Source organism: Mesocricetus auratus, unplaced genomic scaffold, assembly GCF_017639785.1.
Source record: "Mesocricetus auratus isolate SY011 unplaced genomic scaffold, BCM_Maur_2.0 Super-Scaffold_100025, whole genome shotgun sequence".
NCBI classification, from domain to species: domain Eukaryota; kingdom Metazoa; phylum Chordata; class Mammalia; order Rodentia; family Cricetidae; genus Mesocricetus; species Mesocricetus auratus.
Window position 1 is genome coordinate 11,478,620 of NW_024429206.1, and position 17,927 is coordinate 11,496,546.

Genomic DNA, 17,927 nt, shown 5'->3' on the forward strand with positions numbered 1-17,927 from the left:
GGGGGTTTTGTTCTCAGAAGACCAACCGGAAGGTTATCTAAATAGGCTACGTCTGAACTAACCCAGAGCCGCCCCCCGCTGGGACATTAATGGTACAAAGAGCGAAAGACAGGAGGGCGGACATGAGTTACAATGATTATTTGATTATCTTGGGCTTTAACAAACCCAGCCAGTTCGTCTGGGTGTGAAAAATTAACTGTTCTCACAGTGGCAAATTTCACAGCATTCTGAGTTCTCTCTCTCTCTCTCTCTCTCTCTCTCTCTCTCTCTCTCTCTCTCTCTCTCTCTCTCTCTCTCTCTCCAGAGAGGAGGAGGGCAGTGGGCGAGGGTGAGGGGTGGCAAGGACCCCCCAGTTTCTCTTGGATAGAATCTCCGTTAATGGTGTCCTTTGGATCAAGGAAGTCACCCACACAATTTAGGGTCCCTTCAAACAATGTTCTTGGGTCAACCGTTTAAAACGTAAACATAGACTGTCTTACATAACGAGGGCTTGGCACTCTGTGGTTGAAACAATTTTATTTTTGAAGCAAGACGAAGTAGCTTGTGCCTGTAATCCTAGCATTCACAAGATGCAGGAGGATTGCCAGGAGGCTGAGGTCGGCCTGGGCTGTGGACAAATGGACCATAACAAAATGTTTGGATGTACATGCATGATCAGGTGCACGTGCCCGTGTGTGCGCATGTGTGTGGAGACCAGAGCTCTACCTTGGAGGTTGCTCCTCAGGCATCACCCCTACCTTTTTTGAGACGGGATCTCTCACTGAAGCTAAGGCTTGCTGACTCTTGAAGGCTGACTGGTCAGCAAGCTCTGAGACCCATGTGTCGCTGTCTCACGTTACAGGCACGGATGTCCCACATCACCTGATTTTTATACAAGCTTGGGGTGAAGCTCAGGTCCTTACCTTGTACATCCGGTTGTTGATGATCCTTCTCCCAGCCCCAGCAAAAATTATATACATATTTAAAGGCTTTATCTTCTTTATTGGGTGTGTATGTGTGTGCGCATGCACATGAGTGCACACGCCTGCAGAATCCAGAAGCGGGCCTTGGATTCTCTGGGGTTACAGGAGGCTGTGACCCTCCAGTGTGGGCGCTGGAAAGTGAACCTGGGTGCCGGCAAGAGCAGTAAGTTCTTTTAAACCGCTGAGCCCAAATCCCCCAAATATCAGTTCCTTTGTTCACGGCCCAGGTCACTTCTGCTGAGATCCACACCAGCCAGTAGAGTAGCCCTCTATGTCACGTGGCTGCATGGTGCTGGGCTCTTGCTCTGTGTCGATGAACTTTGAACACTAAGTGTCTAGCGAGTCTCAAAGACTCAGGAGAGAAAAAGGCTGACAGGTACCACCAAGACTATTTTGGTTATTCGGAGGTAAAGAATGCTATTACAATTAATCCGGGGGGTTGGGAGGTGGCTCAGTCAGTTAAGTGTTTGCTTTGCCAGCACAAGGACTGGGACTCAATTCCCAGAATGTACTTTAAAAGCTAAAAATAAGCCAGGCATAGTGTCCTGAAGCTGCTGTAATCCCAGCTGTGGAAAGGCAGAAACGGGCAGGTGGATGGATGTCTGGCAGTTCAATGGCCAGACAGCCGAGCCAATTGGTGAGCTCCAGAGCAATGAGAGACACTGTCTCCAAAAAAAAGGGTTGGGGGTGGCTCTCGGTTGCCTCTGTCTGCATGTGCACACACACTAATTTCATCTGTGTCTTCTTCGGGCCATGGGTACCAACGAGTTCATGCTAACCCCCATGTACAGTCCTGTGAGTTTGCTAGCCCCACCAAACACAGTGGTGGGCACAGATGGCTTGGTGACAGGGATCTCTTAGAGGTTTACTTTAGGGCCAGCCATGTGCTGCAGTTGGCATTAGAGTTCCACTTGGGGCATGGCTGACTGGACAACTGCCCCTGTATTGGCCACTGGGGGAAACTGAGGCCAGTTAAGTGGAGAAATCTACCCTAGGTCCCTCCTGCTGGTAGCATTTTGTACCCATAAGGCCTGCCTCCCAGCTGCAATGGATATGAGAAGCCACCAAGTGTCCCTAAGTCACCATGAGCAGATATCCTATTCTGCTCCTGCAGACCCATAATATACAACTGGCCAGGGCACAGGAGACACAGAGGGACATGAGGTAGCCAGTCTGTAATGATGCATGTAACCTCTGTGGAGGGTTCCTGCTATCCCAGGAGGAAGCTGAGAAGGCCTCTTGGAGGAAGGAACATCTTGACAGTCTTGAAAAATGGGGAGAAAGCTGTGGGGAGGTGCCCTATGCAGAGACGAAAGCTGGGCCAGGGCTTGTATCTCTCTCTTAGACATAGGATGTCACCTCAGTGCTCCTCACTCCTTCATACACACACACCGTCAGAGCTGCTGCCTGCCACCCAGCCCCACCCTGGATGTTCTGTGGGTGAAGAGAAGAAATGTCCAGCAGAAAATCTGGGCCCCAGAGCTGGGTTCAAGTTGTGTCCTAGCCATGAGGCCTCTCAGACCCTTTGTAGAATGGGCTCAGGCTGCCTCCACCCTGTGCAGTGCTGGAGACAGAGCCCAGGGCACCCTCATATACTAAACAAGATCTAGCACTGGCTGTCCTGGACCTGCCTATGTAGACCAGGCTGACCTCGAACTCACAGAGATCCACCTGCCTCTGCCTCCTGAGTAGTGGGATTAAAGGCATGCGCCATCGCACACAAATTTCTTATTTAAAGGCAGGGTCTTGCTAAATTGCCCGGGGCTACCTTAGCCTTCTGAGTAGCAGAGATTATATGCTTGACCCACCAGTCCTTGTTGGTCTGTCTTTCCTTCCTTTCTTCTCTCCCTCTCCCTCGACCTCACTCTATAGCCCAGACTGACCTTGCCTTTGCAAACCTTCCTACCTCAGGCTGGCAAAGGCTGGGCTTGCAGAAGTACACCACCACCCCGATTTGAATCATGGAATTTTATCCCGGGCAGCCCTGGAGCCCAGGAAGACACCTTTTTTGCTTTCCTTGCAGTGAAAAGGGTCAAGGAAATGGCAATGGAGGCCGCTGAGCGAGGGTCTTGGGAAACTCATTTACAGGAGCTGCCACAGTCTGAAGGGACCTCGATCCCTGTCCTGCACCCTCAACCTTCCTTGAGCTTGGAGCTGGCCTCCAGCATGAGCTCATGGCCCAGACTCCACCCACCACCAAAGAGCCAGGTGAGGAGCAGACTCAAGGCCACTTGTCCACATCGAGGACATCAAATATGGGCTCAGCCTAAGCCACCAGGGCTGCTGCTCCTGACACCAAGAGATGGGAAGACAAAGCACCTAGAATTCTCCAGAGCCTGTGCCTCCATCCGGCTTGCCCGCGGCTCCCCTTGCCCTCCCTCCATCTCTTCCCAGCCCCTTCTTCCTTTCATATCCCCACCCCCACCCCACCTCCTGCCCCCCCACCCTGCATCTCCTCTCTTCTTTCTCCTAGTTATTTTATCTCAACTTGCCACAAATCTGTCCCTCTACAAAGCAGCTGCCATCTTTGTTCTCGGCCATTATGTGTGGCAGCGCGGCCCGAGTGGGGCCGCCGGGCAGACAATCACCGGCTAATAGAGTGTCTGTGAGCTATTGTGGAGTGTGTCCAGGCCGATCCATCACCGCCACCTGACACCTTGCACTGGCAGCCACGGAAAGCCCGCCAGGGCCACTCTTGGAATCTCCTCCACTCTGTCCCTGCACCCACAGGTCGGGGACTAGGGGTGGGGACCCAGAGGGGCCACGGGTGCATTCTGGTTCTTTGCATGTCTCTAAGGCCCCGGAGTTTCTCCCTCACTGACTCCACTCCAGCCCTAGCAGGGAAGCAGGTTTACTCTACTGTGTTGTAAATGTGGGAAACTGAGGCTCCAGGGAGAGGCATCTGTCTCAAATCACACGTTGAAACGGAGGCATCAGTGGGCCTGGAATCCAGATTTATCTGCCCCAACGTCCGGAAGCACCATGTAATGATGTTCCCAGAAATTGCTATTGCATATCTAGGACACGGGACGATGTCCCACATACAAGTAGGGAGAGTCACTATAGGAGTCTCCACCCTGGATTCCGTGGATCTTTACGGAGTTTGCGGTAGAACGACAAGAGCAGAGGGAACGGAAAGGAGAGAGCATGGTGGCTGCTGATGCCCACAGAGGCTCTGGGGACAAGGCCGGTTCCCTCGGCTTCACCCCTCCAATTGCCACGGCTTGAGACAAGTAGTTTCACCTGTCTGTGACTCAGTTTCCCTGTGGTGATATGGAGAGGTCTCCACCCTGGGGTCACTGGGAAGGCTCAGTGCATCATGGGAAAACTCTAGGGAGTCCATTCATTCCTATTCTACTGGAGGCCATGTTTGATTTCCACCGGGCCAGAGCCACCCCCACCCTAACCAAGCAACACTACAAGGGCAGTTTCATCAAGATCAAAGTGGGATAACCTGTCTCCACTGGCCTGCCAAAGCAGCCCTCTGATTCCCCCACTTTACAGATGAGGAAAAATGAGGCTCTGAGAGGCCAAACCCTTCCTAGCCATTTGACTGGTAGAGGGAGCTTTCCCAGGAGTCTGAGATAGGGTCTTCCTCTGTAGCCACATAGGAAATCCCCCACCCCAGCCTTCTGTTTCACCTGGTCCTCTCTCCCAAGCCACAATGGATCAGGAAGGCCTAATGTCTGTCTACCAACCTGCAAAGCCCAACTGAAATGTCCCCAACCCTAAGAATGACTCCTATATTAGGGCCTCTTGACTGAGGCCATTCTCCTGGATTTCTTATCTATTTGTTTTCAGGGGTAGAGTCTTGCTGTGCAGTCTAGGCTGGCCCAGAATTCACAATCCTCCTGCCCCAGGCCCCCAAGTGCTGGGATCACAGGCGTGCATCACCACACCTGACTGCTTGGGGCTTCTTATCAAGAACTATCAAGATTGGCTGGCATTTATATAAGTGTGTGTGTGTGGATGTGTGTGTATGTGTGTGTGTGGATGTGTGTATGTGTGTATATGTGTATGCCAGTTGTGTATGTGTGTGCCAGTTGTGTATGTGTGTGTATGTGTATGTGTATGTGTGTGTCTGTGTGTATGTGTGTGTGTGTGCGCGCGCGCGCGCGCCAGGTATGGGGAAAGCAGACATGGCTCCAGGATGTCCCAGAGACTCCACCCCTAAGATGTCAACTCCAGATGTGCAATGGCACAGTGCACAGTGCTTACTCAAGACACGCATGTCCCCTTGTACACATTAACCATCCCTGGGTCTTTCCACACCTGAAGCAGCAAGCAGTGTGCACAGGTCACTGCACTGTTCAGGAAATTGTTGTTTAAAAGCTCACACACGGGGCTGGAGAGATGGCTCAGAGGTTAAGAGCATTGATTGCTCTTCCAGAAGACCCGGGGTTCAGTTCCCAGCACCCACATGGCAGCTCACAACTGTCTGTAACTCCAAGATCTGACACCCTCACCCAGACATACATGCGGGCAAAACACCAACGAACACAAAATAAAAATAAACAAATAATCAAAAAATAAAATAAAAGTTCACACACAGCCAGTCTACACACACAACTTACCCAGGATGCGTTCACTTTCTTGCTTGAACCTGTGGACGTAGAACCTACCAGTATAGAGGCAGGATGCCCAGATGGCAGAAAGCACAGTGGCTGACCCTCTCAGGGACCTGCTAGGTGCTAGGTGATGGCCATGCCATTTCAGCAGTTGTCATTCACAGAGGCCCCGCCCACCATCTTCGGGCTGCCCAGGCAGTAGGGGCCTGTATAGAGACCATCCTCAGTGCATTTCTCAGACAGGGCAAGTGGAGCTTAGACGGAGGTAGGGGCCATCCTGGGAGAGGCAACGGCAGGACAAGAGTCAAAGGGGAGGTACTCCATCCAGCCCAGGTCCTCCCAAAGTGCTGATGCTCCCCACCACACAGACACACAGGTACACACACACACTTACTCACACACACATACACACACACTCACACTCACTCACCCCCCCCCCACACACACACACACACTTGGGCCCAGCACACCTTGGTTCTGGGTATGGGGAAAGTCCCTGGAAGCTAGGGAAGGATGGCTGGTGTCATTTCTAAAACCAACTCCTGTGAGGGTGGAGGGGACCCAGGAGGTATCCAGCTCCATTGAGATGCAGGGAGCCTTGGGGACAGCAGAGGGGGCTGAAAGGCAGGCCTGGAGGCAAGGGGGAACGAGGGGGGGACGAGGGAAGGAGGTTAGTGGGGGGATGCAGCCTGACAAGCAGGGAGCCTACCAAGACCTAGGGAGATGAAGAAAGGTAGGGATCCAGTAAGGGTCATGAGAGAGAGGCCTCCTGGAGGGAGAGGGAGAGAAGGGAAAGGTAGACAGCTCAAGAGTGGGCAGGTGTGTGTGTGTGTGTGTGTGTGTGTGTGTGTGTGTGTGTGTGTGTGTAACAGGAGACAGTTCCAAGAAATACACACACCAGACTTTGGCCAGGTGCCACTCCAAAGCAAATGTACATTACATATGTATGTATGATGTATGTATGTATGATGTATGTATGTATGATGTATGTATGTATGATGTATGTATGTATGATGTATATTCCCCTCACATACTGTGATTTTTGTGGGGTGCAGTCCCCTACAAGTCAGGACCCAAAGGTAATTAACAAAGGAGCCTCGGGTTCCCCTACCCCCCCAAGCCCCGTATTTACTGATCTCTTCTTGCACACACGAGGTGAGCCCAGCTGAATGGCTGATTTCCCGGGGGCTTTAGCTCCGGCTTGCTGCAAAGTTGTGAACAAAATGACTGGCCATGCATTGAACTGGCTTACACAGCTCTCCATATGGAAATGAAGATAATCCAGGCCTAGCTTTGTGTCTGGGCTAAGGCAGGGGAGCCAGGAGGGGAGCAGGGAGGGAGGAGGTGAGGCTCCCGGGCCTTTCAGGAGGGTGTTCTGCCTTACAAGGGGGAAGGGGGATTCAGCCAGATTTTGTTGGTCAAACACTTAGGAAGATGTCTTCCTCCTCCCCCACCCCCACCTCCCCCACACCCCCAGCTTCGGCCACCCGGTCTCAGGACCTCGGTGCCGGTGCCGTGTAAGGCTTGGTTGGGGTAGGAAGGTTTTAGGCAGCAGTACAAAAGAGGGGGGATTATGGGTAAGGTCAGAGGCCGTAGGGATTAGAGATATGAGGTTTTAAGAGGGCAAGGCTCCAAGAATGCTTTCCGTTTCTATGAAGCTTGTGTTAATTGATGGGGGGAGTCCCATCCCTCCCCACCAAACCCCTCCCTCAATCTCCTCTCCACACTCAGAATTGTGCCTCCATCTGACACCCATGCTCATCTCCTTCTTGTTCTTCTTTTCTTATTTGATTCTACCCACAGTTTTCCTGGGTATGGAAGGTACAGAATGGAACAGGCCAGGCCAGGCAAGGCTGGGTGTGGACTCTGGAGTCATGCTGTGCCCCTTGCAACCATACAAATAGACAAACAGATGCACTTAAGGGACTTGTGCAACCTTTCTGAACCTTAGTCTTCTAATCTGTAAAATGGGACTAAGACACCGTCATGGCTGCTTGGTGATTTTTTTTAATCAGGAAGGGGCTAAGTGCTGATGAGATCCAGCAAGATGTTAGTGAGTGTCTTTTGTAGAACATAAAGTGGTTAAAACAACAACAAGGCTTATCTGACAGAATACACTCCTACACCCCTAATTTCCCAGAATTCTCCAAGGCCCCTGTCTCCCCTGCCGTCTCTCCATGTGGTATATCTCATTAAATAGCCAATAACAGAGTTCACCTTCCAGTTCTGAGACAGTCTCAAGGCCTCCCTCCCTTGCACTTATATATGCTGATGTCACCAGGTTTTGATCAAATTAAATACAAACAAAAGCCATCATCTTGCTTCCTGGTAAAATATTTCATTGTCAGTGTTCTCCTCCCCACCCTCGTTTGCTCTAGAAACATCTGTTGTGCCAGAAGTGCAATATAGTGGTGACTGACCCTCAAACTAGGTCCCTCGACAACTTCATTGAGCAGGGGTGCCACAACTGATTCACACCAGACAAGGGAGATGAACATTCCCTGTTTTAACCATGAGATCACTGGGCTATTTGTTACTTAGCATGACCCTGCCTATACTGACTGGTACAATCCAGTCCTGTCTGAATGCTGCAATCTGAAGCATCATCTGGACTTGTCCACCACAGCACTGCTGAACCACTGGCTCTAGAGCCTCCAAGATCTTCTTTTCTTTCTCCACCTCTGGAGACCCAGACTTGTGCAGAATCCAAGGCAGAGGGAAATGAAGGCTCCAACAAAGAGTTCTAGAATGAACCCTAGTGGAGGCTCCTTCCCTCTGGGGCTTATGTCCAGAGTCAGACAGCTGAGTATCGCCACCCACACAGACGCAAAAAAGAAATAAATACCAGTGAATATGAGACATCCCAGAGGACACATCCCCGCTCTGCTAACGAAGGGACATGTCACTCTAACCATCAGTCACCATCTCCTTACGCAAAGATTCCTCTCCCATAGCACAATGAGATACTTGAAACATTGCGAGCGGGTCTTGATTTCTTTTAGAAGAATGAAGAAAATAATTATTCGCTTCTAAAGAGTTTGCTCAGTGGCATTGTTCTTCAGGAGATGGTTGACTCTTGAATTCCTTTGTTTTTTCTTTTCTTTTTTTTCCTTTTTTTCTTTTGGTTTTTGAGTATCGTTCAGGGGCTACAACTGTATTTTGTACTAACTGCTTCATTTGTGCGACATTCATTAGTCTCTCACTTGGAAAAGCTAAGAATGTGTCCTCCTTGTTGTAAAAAGATGCTCTTAGGTCTGAGGGGAAACTGAGTGCTGGTGTGTGACCCTGATAGCAGAGAGCTGGAGACCAGAGAGACTGATAAAGCAATAGGAAGGCTCCAGAAAAATGTGCCTTACAGCCCAGCCAAGGAGCAATCTATAGGACCATCTCCTTACTCCACACCCAGCAAGCCTACCCTGGAAGCCATTCCAGAGTTCCTCTCCTGAATGGAGGCCGGGAAGGACCCACAGTTCACAGGGACCACAGGACAGCCAGAAGTGACACTGTGTGGCTTCCTGGTTAGGGCTTGAGAGTCCAGGGAGCCTGTCTGAGGACTCTAATTCTCTTGCTAGAGAGATCGGCACATATGTAGACACAAGTTTATGTCCTGCCCAGTCCTTCAGTCATTCAGTCCCAAATAAACACACAGAGGCTTCTATTAATTATGGTCTGTTTGGTGGATGGCTCAGGGTTCTTATTAGCTAGCTCTCTCTTAATTATTAACCCATTTCTATTAAACTGTGCATCTCCACTGGCTAGCTCTCTCTTAATTATTATCCCATTTCTATTAAACTGTGTTTCTCCATATGGTCTTGGCTTACCAGTGATGCCCAGGTTTCTTGCTTCCTTGGCAGCTACATGGCATCTCCCTGACTCCATCTACTACCTTTCTCTATCCCTGTTTGGATTTCTTGTCTGGCTAAATTCTACCTGTCCATTGGCTAAAACAGCTTTATTGATCAACCAATAAGAGAAACATGTATTTACAGCATATGGAAGGGCATCCCCCATCACATATGGGAGAAATAGAGCCAAGACGCTGTGTGGGAGGGGGTGGAGTAGGGGGGACCAAGCCAGCCCTGCCATAGACTGTCCCAACTGAGGTTCCAGGCAGAGTGACAGCAATCTCCATTGTGTGAACCTTCCTAGCACCCTGCAGAGGAGAGGCAAGCCATCTGGTTGGCCTCAGCAGCTCCATGTGGAGCTACAAACCTTCTGGACACTGGTGGAATGACAGGGGCTGAGCTGCTGGTCACAGGGCATGGGAATGACCACAGCCAGGGGACCATGCTCAACACCACAGGTGTGCGTCTATGTGTGGAGGCCAGAGGACAACCTGGGTGGCATTCCATGATCACCATTCACCTTGTGGTGTGTATGTATGCACATGCGTGTGCACATGTGTATGAGCGGCTACACATGAACAAACGGTCATGTTTATACAGAGTTTGAGACTGCGTGTCTCTACTGATTGCTATGTTATTCTTCTTTAAACAAAATTACATTTATATGTGTGTGTTTGTGTGTGTGTGTGTGTGTGTGTGCGCGCACACACACACATGCGTATTGCCAATGGCATAAAAGCAGAGGTCAGAGAACTTTGAGGAATGGGAGAGTCAGCTCTCTCCTTCTACCATGTGGGTCCTGGGACTTGAACTCAGGTTGTCAGGGTTGGTGGCAAGCACCTTTACCAATTGAGCCATCTCCTGGGCCCTTACTTAGAATTCAGGACCTAGGTTTTGGTTGCTTGGTGAATATCTCAGGTCAGCTGGCTCCTCATCCTGACTTAGTTCCTTCTCTCAGAAGCGACCAGGGCAACTGTTTATCTGTAGAGTATTTACATTGCCATCTGCCTGGCTTTGACGACTGGAACTCTCAAGAGTCCCTGTTATTACCCTGGGATATTCCCTCTTGATTCATTTTTGCTCCTTCTAATTCGATTTCAAGATCCTAAGTATAACCGGCTTTCTCTTTATGCCACTGACCGGCCATTGGCCCTGGCTGTCTTATTCTCAGACACAGGCAGATTTGAGAGCAAACTCTTGCAGACCCAAAGCCCAGGGCCCACTTGAGATGGTCAGAATCTGTGGCCAGTGGGCTCCAAATCCCCAGAAATCTCAAATCCATACATGACTTAGTCCCTGGGATTGAGGACATTTGATCCTCAGTCCCACCTAGCCAAAGATATTTTGATTGGCAGGGGTAGGCCAGTCATGGGGAGTTCTTAAATCAGACCCCTGCAACCGGAGTGTGTGAATCCATAATCCCTAGCTCGGGCTGGAGTGTGTGATACATCACCATCCATAACCGTAATGCGGCGTCATATATCAGCCGCCTGTAATAAATAGCAGATCATCCTCTCATCATATTTTATCATATATCATGACATCGGCTTCTAACATCATATTTTAAGTGATTGACACCCAGCGTCTCCCCCTGAGAGGAGCATCCTCAGGTGTGTTTGTCTAAAAAGTGCCGTGACTCTTATTCAAAGATGAAGAGTTTCCCACAAGTCCCTGAGGCTGGGCTAGCTGGCAGAGGAAAGAGGCTGTGAGAGGTGCAGACTCCTGGGCTCTCTCTGGCCCACACACTCTGTGGAATGAGGAATCGGGCCCAAGTCGGGGTTCTGTTGTCCAAGCACCTGCCTGGCATGCATGAGGCCAGGGTTCTATCCCCAGCAACCATAAAAGCAGCATGGTGGGTGGTGTACTCCCATCATCACAGCACCAGACCAAGACCGAAGGCCATCCTCAGCTACATAGTGTGTTTGAGGCTGGTGTTGCCTACCCAACAATATTGTTCACAATGTACGAAATGTACACAGGTGATGTGTGACTACAAGTGCATATGCCTGGAGATCTGGGACCCAACTAGAACCTCTCACAGGGCAGCACCACAAACACTTCCAAGAGAGAATCTTGGGATCTCCAGAATCCATTTGTACTGGGTACCTGCCACCCACTTCCACTCAGCTGTTTAGCTGGCAAAATTTGAAAATATTCTCTCTCGGGGCTGGAGAGATGGCTCAGAGGTTTAGAGCACTGGCTGCTCTTCCAGAGGTCCCGAGTTCAATTCCCAGCAACCACACGGTGGCTCACAACCATCTGTAATGAGATTTGGGCCTTCTTCTGGTATGTAGGCATACATGCCAGAACACTGTATAAAAATTAAAACATATTCTCTCTCTCTCTCTCTCTCTCTCTCTCTCTCTCTCTCTCTCTCTCTCTCTCTCTCTCTCTCTCTCTCTCTCTCCCCATGTTACCCAGACTCTGAATCACCAACCTGCTTTTTATTTTAATTTCAGTTCATACATTTTAACCTCTTGTTGTTTAAGCCCATCTTTTCCAAAAATAAAAGTACAAATCCCCAAATAGTTCCATGTTAGTATTGCTAGAAGATAGAAATGTATACTAACGGACATTAATAAATAAAGAAATAAAAACAAACCGCCCCCACCCCCTAGATCTGAGAATGAGATCCAGGTCTTGCACAGGCCAGGCAAGCTGCGTGCCCCTGCGCTGTGCACTGGGGGCCACTGGCAGCTTCTCTGGTCTCCACCCACCACGGGCCTTCAGCATCTCCCTTCTCCTCAGCCAAACAGGGCTACGACACTGCCACTGTCTCCTGGGTAGGAATGTGTCAAAAACTGTGAGTCAAGGGATTCGCAACTACTGTTGAAACACTTGCCCAGGTTTGTACAGGTTCTCTCCTTTAGCTGTGGATCAACCAACCGGGTGGAGCCCCCGTCCAACGCCTCCCTCCCCTTGACCAGGCCCCGTGTGCCTGCCCTTCGTGTACTACCGGGTAGCTGAGCGCGTGTGTGCACGGTGTACATGGGCATGCCCACGGTAATTCTTTTATCTTCTCCTCACACCCTGGGCATTATGGGCATTCATCAAAATAATTGACGCGGATGAAATTAGCACTTCCTGCTATGTCAGCCAGATAAACTTTGGTGAATATTGATTCCACACAAAGAAAATGACATGTGCTTGGGTCTAACCCTTTATCTGGCCGGGCCAGGGAATGAGACAGGAGGGGGACAGAGCTGGCCGCCTCTGGTAGAGATGAGGCCTTAAGACTTACTTTTATCTCCCCCTGAACCGGAGGACAAGCACAGATAAGAAGCCAGAGGGAGAGCAAGTGCAGCAGGGGCCGCGCTGGGCTGTCCTGGGGGACCGGGAAGGAAGCTGGGACATGCAGAAGAGGGGGCGGGGCAGGATGGAAGGCAGTGCGCTGGCGCTGGGGATGAGGGGCTGTGTGGTACTCCATTTGGGGGCCTCAGTCACAATTCCCACAAATAGGATGGGCAGCCAGGCCAGTTTGCCAGGATATGAAGGGTTTTATGCTAAAACCAGACAGCCCCGGATGAGCCAGGGAGCCAATCACATCTCAGCCTTGTGGCCTTAGGCAGCAGGGCTAGACTTTTCTCTGAAGGGATGACTGAGGTTTGGGCCAGCCCCAGACTGGGTGGAGGAAGGTCAGAGCCCCCGTGGAAAACCTAAGTAGGTCAGCAACAGCTCAGGACCAAGGCTGCCTTCTTCAGGAAGCCCCCCACCCATCCCAGCCCCCGACCCTCATTCTAGAAGGCAGCAGCACTGGTTTCCTTAGTCAGGATGTCCAGGGCCTCCTTCCCTACTTATTGTTTGGAAGTGTGGAACTCACTGCCTCACTGCCAGGTATCTGAGTAAATGAAACTGATTTGTAATCCTGTGATTCCTAAATTCACTTCCCAGGAGACTGACTAGGTCGTGGGTATATCCCTCCTACACATTCTGGGTTCCATCCCCAACCCTGCACAAGCAGGGATAGTGGGACACCAGTCATCCTAGCGCTTGGGCAGTGGAGGCAGGAAGATCAGAAGTTCAAGGTCATCCTTGGCTAAATAACAAGTTTGAGGCCAGCCTGGCCTACATGAGAACCTATCTCAAAGCAAGCAGACAGGGCCAGAAAGCAGGTAAAGGTGCTTGCCACCAAACGTGACAACATCATTTCAAACCTCAGGACCCACATAGTAGAAGAACAACCAACATCTAAAAGTAAAAAAAAAAAAAAAAAGTGAAACAGAGGATACCTTTAGTCCCAGCACTCGGGAGGCAGAGGACTCTAAAGCTACACAGAGAAACTTTTGTCTCAAAAAAGAAAACAAGGCAAACAAACAAACAAACAAACAAAAATAATCCCCCAAAACAACAGCAACAGTACCAAAAACTTAGAATATGCCTGGCCTTTGGCAAGAGTTTGCAGTCCAGACTAAGTCAGAGCTACTGGGTTGCTGGATGGCTCCCATAATGGGAGAGGTAGCATGAAGAGGTCACCTCCTCTCAGGTGCCCTCCCTGATTGCTCTGGTCTGCAGGAACTTGGTTGTGAAGGCCCAGAATGACAAATGCTCGGTTTCTTCCAGAAGAAATGGGGAAGACGGGTATGGGGCCATCCAAGGCCGTGTTCACCGCAGGCACTGCTGGAACAATAACATCGCGACCAGTGCCCACAGCAATGGTGGCTGCCATGAACTGAGTCCTTTCGTTACCATGGTAATGATCTGGTAGGAGCCCAGCTCGGTAGTAGAGCACTTGCCTGGCGTACCCAGTACCACAACTAGGTGACCAGCAGGAGCCCCTTCATTCCCCCACCCCAGGAGTTTCCTTCCCTGAAAAATAGAGCTCCCATCCTGGTCTCTCTGAGGACAGGGGGACTCGAAGAGCGTACAAGGAGATGCTCTAAGTGCTCACAGGGGTAGGGTGGGGTGCGGTGGGCAGTCGGCAGAGATGCTTGGAGGTGGAACTGAGCGCCCCTCTGGGGTTGGCTGTGTCTAACACCCCCCCTGGCCTGCTCAGGCCTTGTATTTGAGTCGGGGGGGGGGGTTGGCCCCTGTTCAACTCCCCCAGGTTAGGGAAGTCAGCTGTGGGAACACCCAGAAGCTCTGCCTCGCCCCCTCCCCGCCCGCCTGCTGGCAGTCACTCCACCCCCTCGGCCATTTCCCACTAGGTGCCAGAGCCTGGGGTCCCAATGGGGGGCCATGGGGCTGCAGCTAATTGCAAATCGCTTCTCAGAACTCCCCCGCTGTTCGGCTAAATTCACCGGAACTAATGTGTCCCGAAACAAATTTCACAGAAGAGCGGGGCAATTACATGATATTTAGCTCTCCTTCCACGTCCCCCACCCGAGGCTCGGGCCAGGGCAGAGGGGACTGAGGTGGGGGGGCATACTGCTTTGGCTCCCCACCTTTGAACCCCACCCATACCACCTTCCTCCCTGTGCCTTCCAACTCTCAGATCTTATCACAACTAACATAGGGCCCCTCCCTACCACCAGCGTCTCCACACCTGGATTTAGAAGCCGGTTCAATATCAGTAACATTAAAAAAGCACTTGCCCTAAACTCAAACCCAAACGCCAGCTCTGGCACTTATCAGCTGTGTGTCCTTAGTTAAGTCCCTTAACCTCTCTGGGCCACTGCTCCCTGATCTCTGAAATGAGGGTGTCACTACCTAGCTGAAATGAAAGATAGAGTTGATCTTGCACATAGTAGGCCTTCAGTAAGCATTGATCACCTCCAGCACCCGCTTCAATATAGTCTTTTTTGAGTTCAGGTACCCAGCCTGATCTCCCACTATGCTGCAACACTTCCCAGAAGCCTGTTTGAGAAACTCCCTCACTTTCTTAGTTGAATTGAGTCCCACAGCCACATGACCAGCTTCCCAGCATGGTATTCGGGGAGGGTAGGTTTCACTGGGGCTGGTGGGGAGACGACCCCTAAGGCTGCACACCAGCCTACAAGTGGGGGAGGGGGGTTGAGGAGACGACCCCCCCAGGGGGGAGGGGGATAATGAGGCTCACACCATGGTTTATTTTCTAATTTCTCACCCACCTACACAAAGCTTAAAGGAATCCAAATAGGAACCCAAGGTCAAGGGTTAATAAGATCCTCCAAACTCTCCAATGCTCTAGGCCCTTTACAAGGAACAGGGAATGAGAGAAGTCCCGAGAAGTCCCGCTCAACCACGGGTATTCTCTGGGAGGGCAGTCAGCGAGTAAAGAACCAAGGTCAACACCAGAGAGTGAGGGTGAGCACGGTTAGAATAAGAAGGATGACACAGGGAGACCTAGACACCTGTTAGAGGGGTGACCCTGAGGCACGTTGTTTGGGGTGAGAGGTTGAGATCAAACGGCTCTGCTGGGACCGGCCAGTGCAAAGCCCAGGTTGGGGTTCTGAGGCCAAGGGAGCCCTTTTGATGAAGCCACATACAGAGAAGGGGTGGGAAGAGGGATCAAAGGTCAACAGGGAGGCTGGTGTCCAGAGTGTCAACAATGGGGACAGGGTCTAGAGCACTGAAGACATGTGACCAGTCTTGGACCACACCATCACCATTAGCTGCTCCTCACAGGGAGCACAGAGCTCCAGCGAAGGCACGTGCCAGGATGGACTCAAGCCCCGGAGCACAGAGTGTGTGTAACTCATCATTTGGGGGGAGCGGGGGCATCAGCCCCTAGCTCATCCTCTTCACACCATCATTCTGGCCTCGCTGCTGTCCCTCGGGCTGGCTGACAGAGGGAGTTGGGCATGGCAGGGAGCACCCTTGAGGGCAGGGCTGCCTCTGTGTCCCGTTGGTGAGCCAGGAGTAGACAATATATAAAGCATGGGCGGCCACAATTGCACCTCCCTGTGTGCCAGACAGCATGCCCGGGATATCTATGGAAGCTTCCATTTCACCTCCAGCAGGAAGGAAGGGAGGGAGAAAAGCAGTAAGGGAGTGAGGGAGGGGGGATGGGGACGGAAGAAGAAGAGGGAAAGACAGAAAGGGCTATCTGAAGATAAACTGGGTCCCCCACGCACCCCCAAGGCTCTACCTCGGAACCTGAGGGGCCTGAAGACAGAGGTTCCCCCAAGGCCATCTGAGAACTGGCCACAAGGTCTCTGGCACTCCTGAATCCATTTCCTTCCAGCAATGTTTGTCACCAGTGTCCCCAGTGTCTTCCCAGGCAGCCCACATTCTCAGGGGGGAAGGGCAGCTTCCCTCCCAGACCCCGAGTGATCCGTGAATCCGTGCACAGATGAGTGAGTTGTCTCTTGCGACCCCACCTGCCCTTGGCTAAATGAATGCAGTGTCAGCCCAGATCATTCCACAGTCATAAAGATGATATATATATATAAAAAGTGGGGCGTCACGGCGGGGGGTTTGGCGGTGAGAAGGCGATTACAGAAACAGGGGCGGAGCTGGCCGCCTGCTTCTTATCTCCCCCCAGCAGGACTGGCTGGGGGGCTTTCTGGCTGGGGAGCTTGGACAGAACCTCCCTACCCCCACGCCAGTGTAGCAGGACGCTCCAGGCAAGACCTACCCAGCTGAGTGCAGGGTGTTGGAGCCAACCAGAGGACAGGGCAGCTAAGGGAGTCATTCCCAGCAGGAGGGGCGTGTTCTAGGATGCAGCAGAGGAGCACCTGTCTGCCTAGGGGGACCAAAGATACTAGCTATCGTGGGAAGGGGGAATACACTGGTCCTGGGATGTTGGAAGTCACACTGAACAGCTGGGTGATGCTTGTGAATATCGACTCAGGGCTGGGAAAGCAGGTGGTCTGGGCTGTGCTGGAAAGGATAGGAAGATGTGTGCAGCAGATGAACCCCAAACTTCCCACGCAATCCCCCACATGACCCACAGGGCAAGCATCCACCTTCTCCCACTGCGTAGATGGGCAAACAGACCAGCGCCCAGATTTGACTCAGTGGGTCACTTTCCATAATGCCTTGCTCCCATTGACCCCAGCTGAGGGTGGAAAACAGAAAGGTCACTGAGGAATGCCTCAGCAGAACGCGGGTCTGGAGCCTGCTAACTGACTCCGCTGGCCAGGGAGCACCCAGGATCTGCGGGGCACAATTGACTCAGCTATGCCTCAGTTTCCCCAGTATGAAATAAGGGTATTCCTGGCCACCACTCAGAGCTGCTCAGTTCAAGGCATGGTGAGGGTGACCCAGGCCCTGAGACAGCATCTGGGGCATCTGGGGGGGGGGATCTTGGCTCCTCCCAGAAGGCCTTTGGATGGTATAAAAAGAGAAGAGAGAATGCCACCCTGGGTGGGGCTCAATCTTTGGGAAGGTAATGAGGTCCCTCGGGTTTCAGAGGGTTGGAGTGCAGCCTGGCAAGGGTCTCTGGAGCTGGGTCACCCCTTGAGAGGGTATCATTCCTTCTAACCTGCCCCCCCCCCCGTCTGCCGGGTGTCACCAACAAGACTGGCCAGCCCCACTAAAGATAGCCATTGGCCCGTGAGTCAGAACTCTAAGTGACTTTCAATCCTGGGTGGGTAGCTGTGGCCCTCTCTAAGACTCCCTCTGTACCGGGGGGGGGCTGCACACTGCCAGTTCTCAGTGAGTGTATGGGTGTGTCTGCACGTGTGCACACG